Source organism: Nicotiana sylvestris, chromosome 8 (genome assembly GCF_000393655.2).
Source record: "Nicotiana sylvestris chromosome 8, ASM39365v2, whole genome shotgun sequence".
Taxonomy (NCBI): domain Eukaryota; kingdom Viridiplantae; phylum Streptophyta; class Magnoliopsida; order Solanales; family Solanaceae; genus Nicotiana; species Nicotiana sylvestris.
Window position 1 is genome coordinate 147,714,766 of NC_091064.1, and position 15,071 is coordinate 147,729,836.

At 37.7% G+C, this 15,071-nt stretch overlaps 1 long non-coding RNA gene across 3 annotated transcripts; it reads left to right on the top strand.

Moving 5' to 3' along the window:
* Positions 1-4,109: 4,109 nt before the first annotated feature.
* Positions 4,110-7,048, top strand: LOC104210473 (uncharacterized). 3 transcript variants are annotated; one of them, XR_706900.2, is made up of 3 exons: positions 4,161-4,470; positions 6,172-6,369; positions 6,566-7,048. It is a non-coding gene; the product is annotated as an uncharacterized lncRNA (long non-coding RNA). The 3 variants fall into 3 exon arrangements; XR_706899.2 differs by having other exon boundaries at positions 4,166-4,470; positions 6,573-7,048; XR_706898.2 differs by having other exon boundaries at positions 4,110-4,470; positions 6,172-7,048.
* Positions 7,049-15,071: the final 8,023 nt, after the last annotated feature.

Genomic DNA, 15,071 nt, shown 5'->3' on the forward strand with positions numbered 1-15,071 from the left:
AGCAATACAAACAAAATCTTGACAAAGCAGCAAAAAGGAACCTGGTTCCAAACAAATGATTCCATCAAAAAAGTGTTGCTGACAATATTATTAAGCAGGCTCTTGCTGCTTGGGGAGACCCCTCTAGTGAATCCAAAAGGGAACCAGATGCAGAAAACAGTTCCATGATGGTAGTGGAAACTGAAGCAACGAAGTATGATTCACTGTTCACGCTGATGGCTCAGTCTGATGATGATGAAGAAGATGAAGACGATGAGGTAAACTTCAGGGATGTTTAGAGAAATATGAAATCCTACTCTTCTAAGAAGCTAAGGTCGTTAGCAAATGTTCCAATTGATGCTTATTATAACCTTGTTAATGATAAGGAGATCCTGACCATAGAACTAGGAAAGGCCGAACAATCTAGAGATGATCTGGTGGTCTGTGTAGTGGACCTAATGAGACCATAACTAATCTTGAAAAAGAAAAGGAAGCCTTGAATGAAAGAATAACTAGTGTGGAAAATGAGAGATACGACTTGATGGTAGTAGTTGTTGATCTAAAAGAAACAATAGAAGGTCTTAGCAATGAGAAACACACCTTATAAGGAAAAATTGCAACTATTGAGGAAGAGAAAGATGACCTTTTAGTGATATGCACCGATCTAGAGGAAACCATTGAGGGACTCAATAGAGAACATAAGAATGTGAGTCTTGGGAAAGGGAAAGAAGTAGCTAGTGAGACACATCTTGCTTGAAAAGGAATTAACTATTGTGAAAACCAGTCTATGTAGTGAACTCGAGAAGAATCAGCAACTTCAAGCTGAATTGGAGAAAGTAAGAATTGATCTTGAGAAATCTCTAAAGTGGACCTGGTCCTCAGATGTTGTCACTGCCATGTATCTTAACAATAGTGGAAACATGCAGGGCATCGGGTTCCAAAGGGAGAAAACTCCTTAAAACCCTCACATCAAGTATGTCACTATCCCTGATAACTGGCTATGTATCCACTGTGGGAACAATGGGTATTTTAAAGAAAATTGCCAGGCCAAGATTCAGTCTGTTCAGAAAAACAAAGTGTTTACTGATAAAATGACTACTAACAAAGGACCAGATACCACTCGCAAGAAGCGGATGTTGCCTGTATGGACTAGGAAAGCCCTTATTCATCATTTCTATCATAACAAGGGACCCAAACTAGTTTGGGTTCCTAAATCTAACCTTTGATTTGCATGTACAGGGAATAGTGAGAGGAAGCAGACTGCGATGGACTATGGACTGTGGATGCTCAAAGCACATGACTGAAAATATCATGAATTTCTTCTCACTGAAAGCCCTGCAGGAAGGGAATGTATCCTTAAAATGAAAGGAGAGGGTACATTCTCAGTAAATGTAAAGTTGGAATGCTTTTTTTTGGCACTCAGTTGGGAACGTGTACTATGTGAAAGGCCTAAAGTACAGGTACCAATCTGATAACTGGCCGAGTGGTCTCAGTGGACAAAGGAAACAAGAACGTCCACTCGGTCGACTATGAATGTCCAAAAGCTGGTGGTATGAGATAAGTGAAATCGGAAAATTGGCATGAAATAATGGTCTATGCAAGCTTCTCACCTCCGAATAAATTAACTCATAAAGACCTGATGCGTGGTCTGCCAAACTCAAGAGTCACCTGGACACGGGTCCACAAAACAAAGGAGGAGACTCTCTAGGTGTTAATGGTTCTTGTCAAGAATATTCAAGTGAAAACAAAAAAGGGGGAGGGGGGTCACGCACAATTTGTCTATACTAAGGACTCCACAGAAAAATGGTATTGCTGAAAGAATGAACAGAACTGGAAGATGTGGCATGGACAATGCTCTTCGACTATGGAATCGCCAAGAAATTCTGAGCAAAAGTAGTAAATACTGCTTTCTACTTGGTGAACAAGTGTCGATCAGGTCCCTCCTGAATCAAAACCCACTATGAGCTGTCAAATAGAAACAAAATGCCTTCTTGATAGAAAGACAACTCATCTGAGAATCTTCTTGACTAAAAATGCCATGTTCTCGACAACGGGAAGGATCAGCTTGGGAAGATTAATGCAAAAGACGAACGAAGGAATCCTTCTGGGGTACTCTCCACAGAGTAAGGCCACAAAGTCTATAACAAAGGGCACACTAAATGAAAGGAAGTGCTCATGGGGTATTCAACAAGACACCTTCCTCTAACCAAGAAGAAACAGTGATGATCAATATGATGAACCAACTCTTGTCCCTGAGAAATATCTGAAGCTTCAATTAGGGAGGCTGATAAAATGAGTAAGATGAAGGAGACTGGTAAAAGACAATGCAACATCATCTTCCACTTCTCATAAGGAACATGGTACTCCACTTACCACTACTGAAGATGAAGAAAGAATGGAGATGCAGCTCATGGAACTCCTCACAACAGAACACATAGTGTGGGGAAATCAAATTCTTCCAAATCTTCCCTACCAATCAAACTTCAGTCCCAAACTGCAAACACAAAAGTTCCCATCTGTGTGACAAGTCAATCACTTTCTGTTATTCTAGAGTTAGATAAGTTTTTTTTTAAAAAAAAACACAAAAACAACAAAAAAAAACATTTTTCCTTAGTTCCTTATGTATCACCACTCCAGAATAGAATCCAAAGTGAAAGTCCGAAGGAATACTACTTGAAGGATGCCCACAGAAGTTTGAGATACCTTAAGGGAACTCAGGACCTGGTCCCGTATTACCTATCAGGTGACAACATTTTTAATCCTGTTGGGTATGATAATGTTAACTATGCAGGTTTTTCTGTGGAAATGAAAAACACTTCTGGAACGGTTCACTTGCCATGATTATGTCTCATCCCTTGGGGGACAAGGAAGCAAAACTCAATGACCTCGTCAACAACTGAAGAAGAATCTCAAAACAAGAGGACCAAGCACATTGAGGGGTGGGATTATCTTCTGAGGGTCAATATGAAGAAAAGGTTGATCTGTAGAAAGTCTTGCAAAACAGAAGACCAAATTTCAGATATCTTTGTCAAAGCCTTAAGTAGAGAATATTCTGGATCAAACAAGGTGAAGATGGGGTCATAAGAGTCTAATAAAGAACCTGATCCTCCATCAGCTGGCTATGCAAGACACCGTTAGGTAAAGTTAGCTAAAGTATTTTCTGACCAAGCCTAACTCACATCAATACCGTTGCAGGTAAACACGCATAACGATCATAGAAGCTAAATGTACAGTATGAACTACGAGAGAGGAGCTGCTAAAACCTTTTTCAAAAATTGGTCTGGCATCAGGTTCTTGTACCCTAGGTTAGTAGTAATGTGCTTATTGTGCATGGCTTCACAAAATAATTTTTTTAACAAAATTAACTCAACTGCCACATCATCCGACTTTTCAAAGTCTACATGTCATGTCTTGTCTTTCAAATCCCTTCATCCCTTCTTCACGGTAACGCTTTCCCACAAACCTACCGCCGTTTTTAGAACTATTCAGAACCTGTTTCTCTCTCCTCTCATCATTAGCCCTTCTTCCAATAAAACTTTCTCTCTTTCTCACAGCAAGTCATGAACCTTCATCTCTTTTGTGTAGCTGTGATCCTCTCTTCATCTCTCTCTCACTCTACTAGTCTTCCAAGTACTCCTATAATGACAATCGAACAATCGCCTCATTCTTCCACCATTAACACCACTCCCTCTTTCCTATCATCCCTGAAATCATCCCTAGAGCTTCACTATTTCACTCATTCTTCTAGTTTACCCACACCTGTCTCCTGCTCTTTTCCTATAGTCTTTCCTTTTCTGACAAACCCTGTTTTTCTCCCATATACTGAGAACTCTATGTCTTGTCACTCCTCTGATCTCATCAAAGAACACTCAGGGGGTTTCATCTTTGAAGTGTTAGAGGTCCCTGAGGATGATCCTGATCAGTATCTGAACTCCTCTATTTTAGACTAAGTGACTCTCAAAGAGTCACCGGAAAAAGAAGCAATGCACACTACAAGAAAAAGACTTATTAGTGACCAAAATCTAGCGACGGGTTGCAAATCTCGTCCCTAAAAGTTTACTTATAAGGACGATATTGATTTCTAGTCCCTAGTTCTCCATTTTATTTTTTAATTAGCGAAGGGACTAAATTCGGCCACTAAAATAGTTGAATTCTAGTTTTTAATACTGTTATTTAGTGGAGTAGACCACATTATTTAGCTTTACCTTAAAAAGATGAAATAAACAAAAATAAAAACTCTGTAATTAGAACTCAGTTCTCTGAAAATTCCATCTCTCCTTCTCAAAACCTTGAAAACCCTAGACCTTATCTCTCAAACCCGTAAGATCCCTAAATCTTCATCTCTCAAGATTTCATTTTTTCGATTTCTTCTTATATTGTTAGAGAGACATGGGTAGCCGTTGGATGGAGTACTGATGTTCTTCCTTCTGCAAAGTTGTTGAATATTGCATTGTTCTTAAATCAGATACAAGTTTGTGGGCTGATTTTTGAGTATGTCAAAAATTATCCTTTTATATGTATTCTATAATGGTTTATCTAGTTATTCCATATTGTTTGGGTCAATTCTTCTCCAAAAGTTATAACAAATCTAGCTAGGGCTTGAGCTCCAGATATATTTTGGGATTCTCGATAAACTATGTCCAATAAAGTAAATTTCTTATCATTATTGGCGACGAGGTAGTGATTTCATTCCAAGATAATTTTTTATGGATTTACATTGTGATTACAAATTTTTGTTTTTTGATTGTTAAACTAAAACGTTTTTCTTTGTTTGCTTGCTTTATTATTTTTCGCTTTTAATGTCAATGTATAAATATTCATATGAGTTGTGACATATTATCACAGAAATGTCTTACTGAATTCAAATGTAACGATAAAGATATTTTGTCATGAATTTGAATTTTAAATGTAAATTGCATCAGTTTATGACATGATAATTTTGGAAGGGTCTATGGGGGATATTTGTTACTTCTTGCGCTATTAAATGTGATGGTCACATGTAATGCGAGAAGAAAATAGAAGAATATTAGACGGTTTATGTTGTGAAAGAAGGGTGTTAATAATTAGTTTAGGAGTTTTGAACTTCAAAACTTGTACCAGGAATGAGATTATTTTTCAGTGGTTATAAAAGGATGTAGCACAGTAGTTAAAATTTATCATGTTCATTTGATTGTTTGTATATCTAAGTAGTTGAGTAATCAACAGAGTTAGAGGCTCCCTTATTGAGTTATGGTTTCTTTTCTTTTTCCATAGAAATAATGTACTATATTTTGTTCTAATTTTGAGCTTATGTTTGATCAGTGGATTAAGATATTCTTTGTGTTTGGCCATGATACTCCCTTTGAGTTAACTTGTACCTATTTTCACATCTTAGATTTGATATTTGCATTATCCCAGCACTTTTACAAGCTTCAATCCATTGAGATGTATAATATTCTTGCGAAGCCAATCTCATTGGTGCAAAGTTATGTAGAAATTCTTAGTTTCACTATTCTTTGTTTGGCGTATCTCTAGTTATTTTTCTTATCTGCTAATGAAATCATGATCTTGGTTGTTAATATATTTTTTTCGATGTCAGTTGCTACATTTCAGGATTAGCTATTGTTATCCTTTATCTTATTTGACTTTTTTGACTTCTTGGAGAATAATAGGAGCAAAAATATGAGTATGCAGTTAATTTAGGTTGAGCAACTGTACCCTTTTTCCAAAGTAATATCATTAAACTGGAAAATACTATTATTTGTCATGACTTGAGTGACATTCAAATTTGTGAACAAACTATATCCCCCGGTTATCATAAATAAGTAGTTGAAAAGTGAAGTATTTGAGCAGTGCTAGAAAAGAAATACTTTTTTTTGTTTGAGTTGCTATGTCATTGTTTAGAATGTCTTGATTTCATTTACATTATTCTCTATGCAAGGAAATTACTTCCTTGAATGTTATGAATGGGCAGCTTTAAAAGATAGTAAAACATGCAACTAATTCTGATGTCCTTAAGATGGTCTAGCTGAAAATATTGTGACCAACATATTAGTTGAACTACTAGAATTCCCTACTACCTTATTTCATTTGAGCACAATGAAGTATGCTATCCAAATGGTTAGTTATTGGAAATGCTTTCGTGCACAGTAGCATATTTTATTTTTATTTATTTCCTAGTTGTATAGGCTAATATGGTGTTAATATGTGCAGGTACAAGTGAAGGTCCAAGTATATTCAAACAACAAGATTTTGAACACAAAGTGCAGAGAATTTTCACCTTAATGAAATATATGAAAAATACCTTTAACAAAAAATTTCCTCGAATAATAGAGTCCATATGAAGATGCTACACTAGGAGAAATTTTGTTCCCTTAGAGGCTGTACAGAGTTTAACCATTGCACCAAGAGGTACTAAGATGAAATATTAGGATATAGTTTGAATATTAATGTAGTTCAAGACTAGCAGCTTGATGGTTTTTAGCTTTAATTTGTTGTAGTTATGCACTATTTTAGACTTTGCTGTAGAGATGTAATCTCCATTGAGTTCAGCTTCTTGACGTACTCAGTTTTAACAACAGTTGAGACTAATTAATACCGTGTGAAGTTCTCAGGGCGAAGTGGATGCAGAAATGAAGATTTGTTGAATATGAAGATATTTTACCAAGGCAGTTTCATAGTAGAAAAAAAGGCTTAGCAGAGGGAATTCAAACCACAACAAAAACATCGGCCTCTTACACTAGACATTATTCCTGCAGACAAAAGCTAATACAACATTTATCCAATTATGTTCCTTACTGCTACAAAACTAAGTTATTTCTTTACGATTGTTGGTTGATCTAATTTTTGCCTTTAAAGTAATATTTTTAACTTATTATATTAGTTTAATTACTCACTTTGGAATGTATTAAATATACTAGTATAGCGAGGATATTTAGATGGTTGTACTATGTAAAGTTCATATTCAGAAATATGTTGGAGGTAAGGTATATGTCCCCCTCCTTGTATTTGACATGTTAATGAAATCTACATCAAGGTCTCAATGATTTAACCTTGATGTGTATATATCAAATCTTGATGTTACTGGTAATTTTGTCTATATTATGCTAATTATTTTTCTCGCAAATTGTATAATATTCTGGTAATAAATTGGATATGAAACAATTAGCAATCAGACTTTTGGTCCTTAAAGATCTTTAAGGACTATAATTTTTGGTCCCTAAATATATAAATGTGCCAGATGGGTCATTGTCTAAGGGATAGAAATCTGGTCCTAAATGTGTTTTAGAGACCAGAATAATTCTAGTCGCTAAAACTCTTTAACGACCAGTCATTGCGCTCGTCCTTATTACCTTTTAGAGACAGAGCCTATAGCGACTAGTGACGACCAGATTTTACTGGTCTCTATTGACACTTTAAGACCAGAATCGGACTTTTAGGGACCATTTTTCTCGTATATAAAAGACAATTTTCTTGTAGTGACATAACATCATGGCTATCACTGTTGAGAGTCTGATGAATGAAGGAGCATATCTCTCGTCTGAGTATCAGGGGGAAGAAACTCCATTCCTAGGAGATGTAAGAACCACAATATTCCTCGAGTCTTTAGCTCATGAGATGTTCTCAAAAAAACCTTCTGAAGAACCTGATTCTCTTCCATGCAAACCCTCTCCTGTACCTCCTGATCACTCTAAGCTCGTAGAGTCCTCCTCCAAATCACCCTCTATTAGGTCACAACAGCAAGAGAGTTTTGAGTCCACATTGCAGAAAAGTAAGAGGAGTGTCAAGACACGGAAAAAGAGGATAATGAATCAAAGGGAATTTGTCACTAACAAAAGTGTTCCAGTAAGTGGGATTGACAAAAATGCTCCAATGGAACCTGGTTCCTTAGTACAACAATCTATGAAAACTCAAAAGTCTATGGATAAAGCTTCCGATGAAACTATTGAGCAACAAAATGGTTCATCCGTGAAGGGCAGCAACAAGTCCAAAAGGAGTCAAACTGAGCAAGCCATGTCTGAAGATGATATTGTGGGGTTAGTAAGCTTGAAAGGAAAGTCTGGTAAAGGGTCTAGCAAATGAAAATGGGAAACTATTAAAGAACCTGGTGCACTAAGGACCATGTCCTGTGATAGTGGTTTTTGGCAGTAGAGATTAAGAAATCAGAAAGTCTTGTGGGGTCGTACATTTGACCCAACAATTTCGAAGATGGCCGGTATGAGACAAATTCTTGAGATTGTGGAATTTCAACAATGGGAACACTTGTTTGAAGGGAGCATGCCTCTGGTGTACGAAGATGCGGTACAAACCTTTTACACATCTCTCTTCACTATTGAGGGGGATCACATTTGTGCGCTACTAAATGGAGTAGACATACTACTTGACGCTTCAACATTGGGAAAGGTTCTCAGAATTCCATGTGAAGGGATATCCTCAGTCAAGGGTGTCTATGGTGTAAACTTTAGGAGAGCCATCATGAAGGAGCAAGCTATTCAGTAGGGGGAACAAGTGCATACGAAGGTATTGCTTCTTGAGTATCAGCTTCTCTTTGAACTGGTCAATAAGGTGCTCTTACCTCGTTTTGAGAGGCGATCTATTGCTACAAAATCGGATATGGTCTTAATAGAAGACCTTGATGAGTTTGTCCTAATAAATTTTCCAGCAATCATGGTAGATCATATGCAAAAGTTGGCAAACTTTAAAGGTGGGAATCATGGGCTACCATATGGCTTTCTCCTCACTCAGATGTTTAGATTCTACAAGGTCCCCTTGGGGAGTCCCAGAGTAGGAGCACGCAAGAAAACCTTCTCTAAGATCACTATAGAAGAATGTGAATATTTAGAAAGAGTTGGTGGAAGCATCTTGACCATTTCTCAGCTGATCAACGCTCAAAATGTAGCTTCTAAAGAGATCAAAAGGTTGAGGGGTCAAAATGCCATACTGGAAACTCAGCTCAGTCAAGCAGTTAAAGGACCTGATTCTATTAATGAAGAAGTTGCACTACTGACAAAGGAAAATGATAAACTTCGGGCACAATTACTTGAAGAACAACTGTCTGCAAATACTCAACTAGACCTGGTTCTCAAAACCATTGCTGTCTCTTCTTCCAAGCCTCCTTCTTCTAGTGTCCCCTAGGATCCTCTTAGTGTCCAGCTATTTTTGCTCTAATATTTTATGGCTACTGTTTTATTTTTGTTTGCCTTTATTTTTGTGATGGCATGCTGGAATTCACAATTGCTACTCCTGTCTTGCTCAGTCCATTGTAAACATTAATAAAACAGCTCTCCTTTTTGCCTGTACAATACTGTGTTCCTCTGTCTTCTCTTTTTTGTCATGTTGTGTGCATATATATGGAATGAGCTAGTTGTGTTAGACTTCTTTATGCTACATTCCTGCTTGTGCTCTTTTTAATGATGCCAAAAGGGGGAAGAATATAAGATTCAGGGGGAACTTTGTTTGGGAATATCAGACTTTGTGTGGGAATATCAGATTTCAAGAGAGCTATGAGATTAAGGGGGTACTTTGTGTAGTTTCTGGTATCTTATCTGGTTATTTCTGCTTTAAACAAATACTATTCATGCCTAAGTTTGTCATCATCAAAAAGGGAAAAATTGATGGGTTTTCAATGTCTTGGCCTTATGCTTCTTATATTTTGATGATGTAACAAACTTATTGTGAAGAACCAGATAGAGAACCTGGCCCACATGGTATACATTTCAACTGACCTGGTCCAAGTCTAAAAATCAGCAAATGAATGAACGACTACAGGGAGGAACACAACAGGGACCTGGTGACCTGGTCCCATAGGGTTCTCCGACACAAGTACAAGTTAGTGACTGTTCGCAATCATTATAAAGAGGAACACAACAGGGACCTGGTCCCTTAGGGTTCTCTGATAGAAGTACATGTCAACTGTACAGTTGGAACGTAGCAGCAGAAAGTGACCATCTCGCAACTGTTACAGAAGAGGAACACAACTAAGATCTAGTCCGTTAGTGTTCTCTAACAGAAGTACAAGTCGACTATCTAGCTGGAACGCAACTGCACAAAAGTGGCTGTGCAGACAGTACAACAATCACTTCTCATTGGGAAGAAGCGTGTACCAAGAATTGACATCACTATCTATTGTAATGTCTTTTGTGATATAACAACCTGGTGCAAGGCACAACATTTTTGTGCATTCAGTGATACTCTCTCAAGCATAACAGTATTTATTCGGCATTGAAGTCATTGGTGTGTCAAGATTAAGAAGACAACTCCACTAAGGATCAGTTTTTAGAAGAGTTTATGTACATTCGTAGTTGAGTTGTAATCTTGTTATTTACTCTTCATTGTATTTCCTAGTTTGCTTTCTTAGAAGCTTTGACATAGGAAAAAAACCAAAAATCTGTAAACTTCTGAGTTTATCTTGTGACTAGGAATAATCATAAGTTTAAAGCCTTTGTAACTAGGAGAGTTATAAAGTGGCTTGTGGTGAGAGCATCACAAGTTAGTTGAAGTCTTTGTAATAGGGTTATTGCAAAGTGGCTTGTAATAGGGATATTGTAAGTTAGTAAAGTTACAAGCCTACAAGAGTAGGTCGTGGTTTTTTGACCCCCTTGTGTGGGATTTTCCACGTAAAAATCCATTGTCTTCTTTACTTTCAGTTTCTATAGCATTCTCAGTATTATCTCATATAGTACCTATGAGCACGTGATTTTTGCCCTATATGAATTACTCCAACAAATTCAAAACAAAATAATTTCTTTTAGTGTTTGCAATTTTGTTAGATTTCGTGGCGTTTTCTGTTAATTATTTGCATTTGTCTGTGCACGTTTATTTTATTTTATTTATGAAAAATACAAAAAATATGTTGCATCTGCATTTAGGATTTAATTTTTTATTTTTAGATTAATTAGCAAATTAGTTTTAAAAAAATGAAAATCACAAAAAATAATTCATCTTGCATTTTTATTTTTTAATTTTGAATTGTATAATTTTTCTTTAAATTTAGGATTTAATACCATGATGAGTGATTAATCTAATTGGGTAGGTTAATTTAGTTTAAAAATTATTATTAATTAATTTGGGATTTATTTTAATTTTAGAAAGAAAGGAATTTTGAAATTGAAAATGAAAAGAAAGAAATGAAAGAAATCCAACTCTGGGCTAAAACCTATTTAATTGCCCCAGCCCAGACGGAATGACCCAATGCCTGGCCCAAACCCCCTAACCCGGTCCGGCTTCCCCCCAAACGAAACGACGTTGGTTCATGGGCAACAGATCAGGACCGTCGAGGTTTCTTGATCGGACGGTCCTGAAGCCCAGGTCCCTTAGTATTTAAATGTCCAAACCTGCCCCCCACCCCTCACCCATCTCCCTCACAAACCCGCCCCTGCCAAACCCTAACGCCACCGCCCTAAATTCCCCCACCGTCGGAGGCAGTGCCACTACGGACCGACCTCAGATTAATACCAAATACCCTCCTCAACTCCCTCAGTCCAAATCTACAAGCACTTTCCATCGAACAAGCCCAGAACGTCTCGAATCTTGATTTGAAAGAAAACCCTAGCGCCGCCCCTGTGTTCTCCGGTGGTGGCGCCGCCTCGGTTCGACCCCAAAATCACACCCCTGAACCCCCGTCTCTCCCTCACCCCAAATCCCCACATATATTCCCTCGAATCACCCCAGAACTCTCCAAATGTCAAATCTGAGTTCGAACCTTAAAAATTCCGTCAAAGCTGTGGGCATGCATGGCCTTAAGCCTCAGATCTACTCGAGTTTGAAGTCTTATTCAACACGAATTGCTGCTGCTCATTTGTTCTTGACAAAGAACAAGTGATTAGCATCAGTTCCGTTGAAATCAAGGTGTCTGACGCCATTTCGGGTTTGCTAGGGTAAGTTTCCTTCCCTTTTTCTTTTCTATCCGAGTTTACCTTCTATTCCTCTTCTTTTATTCTCCCTTTCTTTAAGTTTTTTTTTACCTTGACTGGGATTCGAACAAAGTTCTGAACCTAGGTTCTCTTAAGATTGATTTTGCGTTTGTATCTATGTCATTGGCTTTTCAGCTTTCTTTTTTTTTGAAGTTTATGGTCTAGTTAATTTTTCATTAGTGCCACGCTCAAATTCCTCATTTTTGTCTTTGTTTTGAGCTTAATTAGTGAGCTTAATTAGTTCCCCATTTGTTTGGTATTGTTAATTAGTTAATTTATTTGGTTTTTAATTTTTCTGAGTTCATTTGGGTTTCGTCTTTGGGCTTTGAGGCCAGTCTAAGATCTCATGATTAAAGGCGTTCTATTTGGCCTGATTCAAAGCCCATGTCTGGCTAATCATTGAGCCCGTTTGGGGATTCAAAGCCCATGTTCAAGTCTGGCCGGGTTTCAAGGTAAAATACAGGGGTAATAGGGGTAAATTGGGTAAGTCACCTAAGGGAATCTTGCTATAACAAACTAGGAAGCTTCTAGGAAGCTGAGGAAGGGGTTGGTTTTGATTTTCTATTTTTTTTATAAGGGTATTTGAGCTATAATGAAAATTGAAAAGGGGGCAAAGTGCAAAACTAAGCCTGCCATAATAGCTTGCCTATAAAGGCAGCTTTTCTTGCCTTTCAAGGCAAGACCCAAGAGCTGAAAAGAAGATAAGCTCAGAAAAATACAAAAATGGCAGGCATTTTACTGTTTCATTGAATTTCAGTGATTGTGGATTCCTTTTCAACTTCTGAAACTATTTTTACTCATCCGAGTGGGAAAGGGACTGAACTTGGTCGCCAAAAATTGGGTCTGAAGTTTTGTTGGGCTACCGAGTGTTTGAATTTGTTGTATTGAGCTGTTGTACATAGTTTCTAGGGTTGGGACTGGTTTTGCTGGCTGTCTCATTGCTGATTCTTGTTGCTGCTCCTGTTGATTTTTCATTTTTGTCTTTGTTCATTCCCAGGTACACATCTTTGCACTCTATTCGAATGTAAAGCTTGATGTGGGAAATCAAAAATGGAATCCGGAGCTTTGAGTTGTATTCAGTTTAAGTTTAAATTAAGAATAAGCATGCTCGTCTACTTTGTTTTGCTGGAAATTTCACTTACTGCCTCTCAACTGTGAACAATGGGATCAACCTTTAATCTCTGAATGTCATACGACATGGTAGCCTAGTCTAATGTCTACCTCAGTATAAGTTCTTTATATGTAGTCATTTTACTATTCATTTGTCTCGAGGTCAGTAGTTGGACTGATTTAGATACTGTTGACTCAAGATTGTTTATTTTACGGACTAGTAGATCAGATTGAAATTGGTATTTACGTTTAACTTGCTTGAGTTTTGTATCGCATTTTCTGGTACAATTTAGAATTCAAGCAAACTGTTCGCTCTCGATGAACTGTGATTCAGACTATGAATTTACAGTTCAACGAGTACCAAATCTGGTAAAGTACCATCAGGATTCGAGTTCCATGTAATATGTTGATGATTTAGCTGTGAATTCTTATTATTCAATGTTCAATTTTTTTAGAAAATGACGATCACTTGGGGCGTATTGCATCTTTGGTTTATACGCATGTCAGTTAGTCATGTGCTGGCTAGGGCCAGTAGGCCCAGCTGACGTTTGGGCCTGTTCTTGGAAGCCCCTCTGGAAATAAGGATTGATCTCGATGTTTTTGTTTGTTCTGGGCCTCTTCATGAGCCTAAAAGTTTTATTGTTGCTAATATTAACTAATAGGGGTGGTCCGACTTCTGAACATCTAACGCCCCTCCCCCTTTACCTAATAGTTGCATACCTCGGCCTTAATTCGTATTAGTTCAATTATTTGTGGTAATTAATTTGAGGCAAGACATAATTAGACACTTAGTAACAAATGGCTCTTGTGTTAATTTCATAATATAGATGTAAAATAACAAATATTTGTAGAGAAACCTTTAGGGCCGTTTAAAAGGCTATCGTGATTGTGGACACGTTCGCCTGACACAGTTACAATTTCTTAAAAAATAAATCGGAGTATACGTTCGCGTAACTTCGCTAAACTTTCTTAATAATACAAAGCACTATTAATTATGGACACGTTCGCGTGACATGATTTTTGACGCGCCAAAGGAAAAGAGTATACGTATGCGTAACTCAATTCTTTAACTACGAATAATCAAGTGATTTAAAAGCGGTAAAGGGTAAGTGCACATAGGATCTAAAATCAGTAATTAAACAATTCTAATAAGACAAGTATGATCAAAGCGATCGTGCTGGAACCACGAAACTCGGGATTGCCTAAAACCTTCTCCCGGGTTAACAGAATTCCTTACCCAGATTTCTGTGTTCGCGGACCGATAATAGAGTCAAACTTCCTCGATTCGGGATTTTAAACCGGTGACTTGGGACACCCTAAATTATCCCAAGTGGCGACTCTAATTTTTAATAAATAAACAATCCCATTTCGATTGTCCTTTAATTGGAAAAACTCCGTTGTATTTATACCTTTTACGGGGTGTAGGTAAAAAGGAGGTGTGACAGCTCTGGCGACTCTGCTGGGGATCGAATCCAAAATCTCTGGTTCAGGGTTCAAGAATTCAAGCTTGTTAACATGAGTTTTACTTGGCTTTATTTATTGTTAATATTACTGTATTCTGTGAATCTTTTGTGCTAAATGCTATCTGTTTACCGCTTTAATATTATCTGAATTGTATATAACTGTCTTCTTACGCCACCCATCTGAGTCTTATGGAAATGGTGCATACGTTCGCGTAGCCCGCTTTTTCTGTAGAAATTATACCAAATAGAACGAGGCTGGGAAAATGACAAGGCCGGGTAGACTTCAGTGCTCCCGGTACGTCGCCCCCTCCTCGGCCCCAGTTGTCCGCTCGGGTACCCCAAGTCTAGACCAAAACCCCAGGATTTAAACCTAGAAAAACACAGCCCCATGTCGGATCCCTAGTAGGAACGTTTGTTTGCATCATGTGCATTTGACTTAAGGGACTCAACACAGGGGTTGGGTCCGTCTATGATAGGTATGCAAATAATAGACCATCATGATGCATTCTACATGCTATGTGAACATTTATTTTGGCTTGCATGCTGACCGGCCAGGGAAAATAAAGCGGAAAAGGGGGAAAACCATGAGTGGTATAGGGAAGGAAATAAAACCCGGTTCTAAACATCC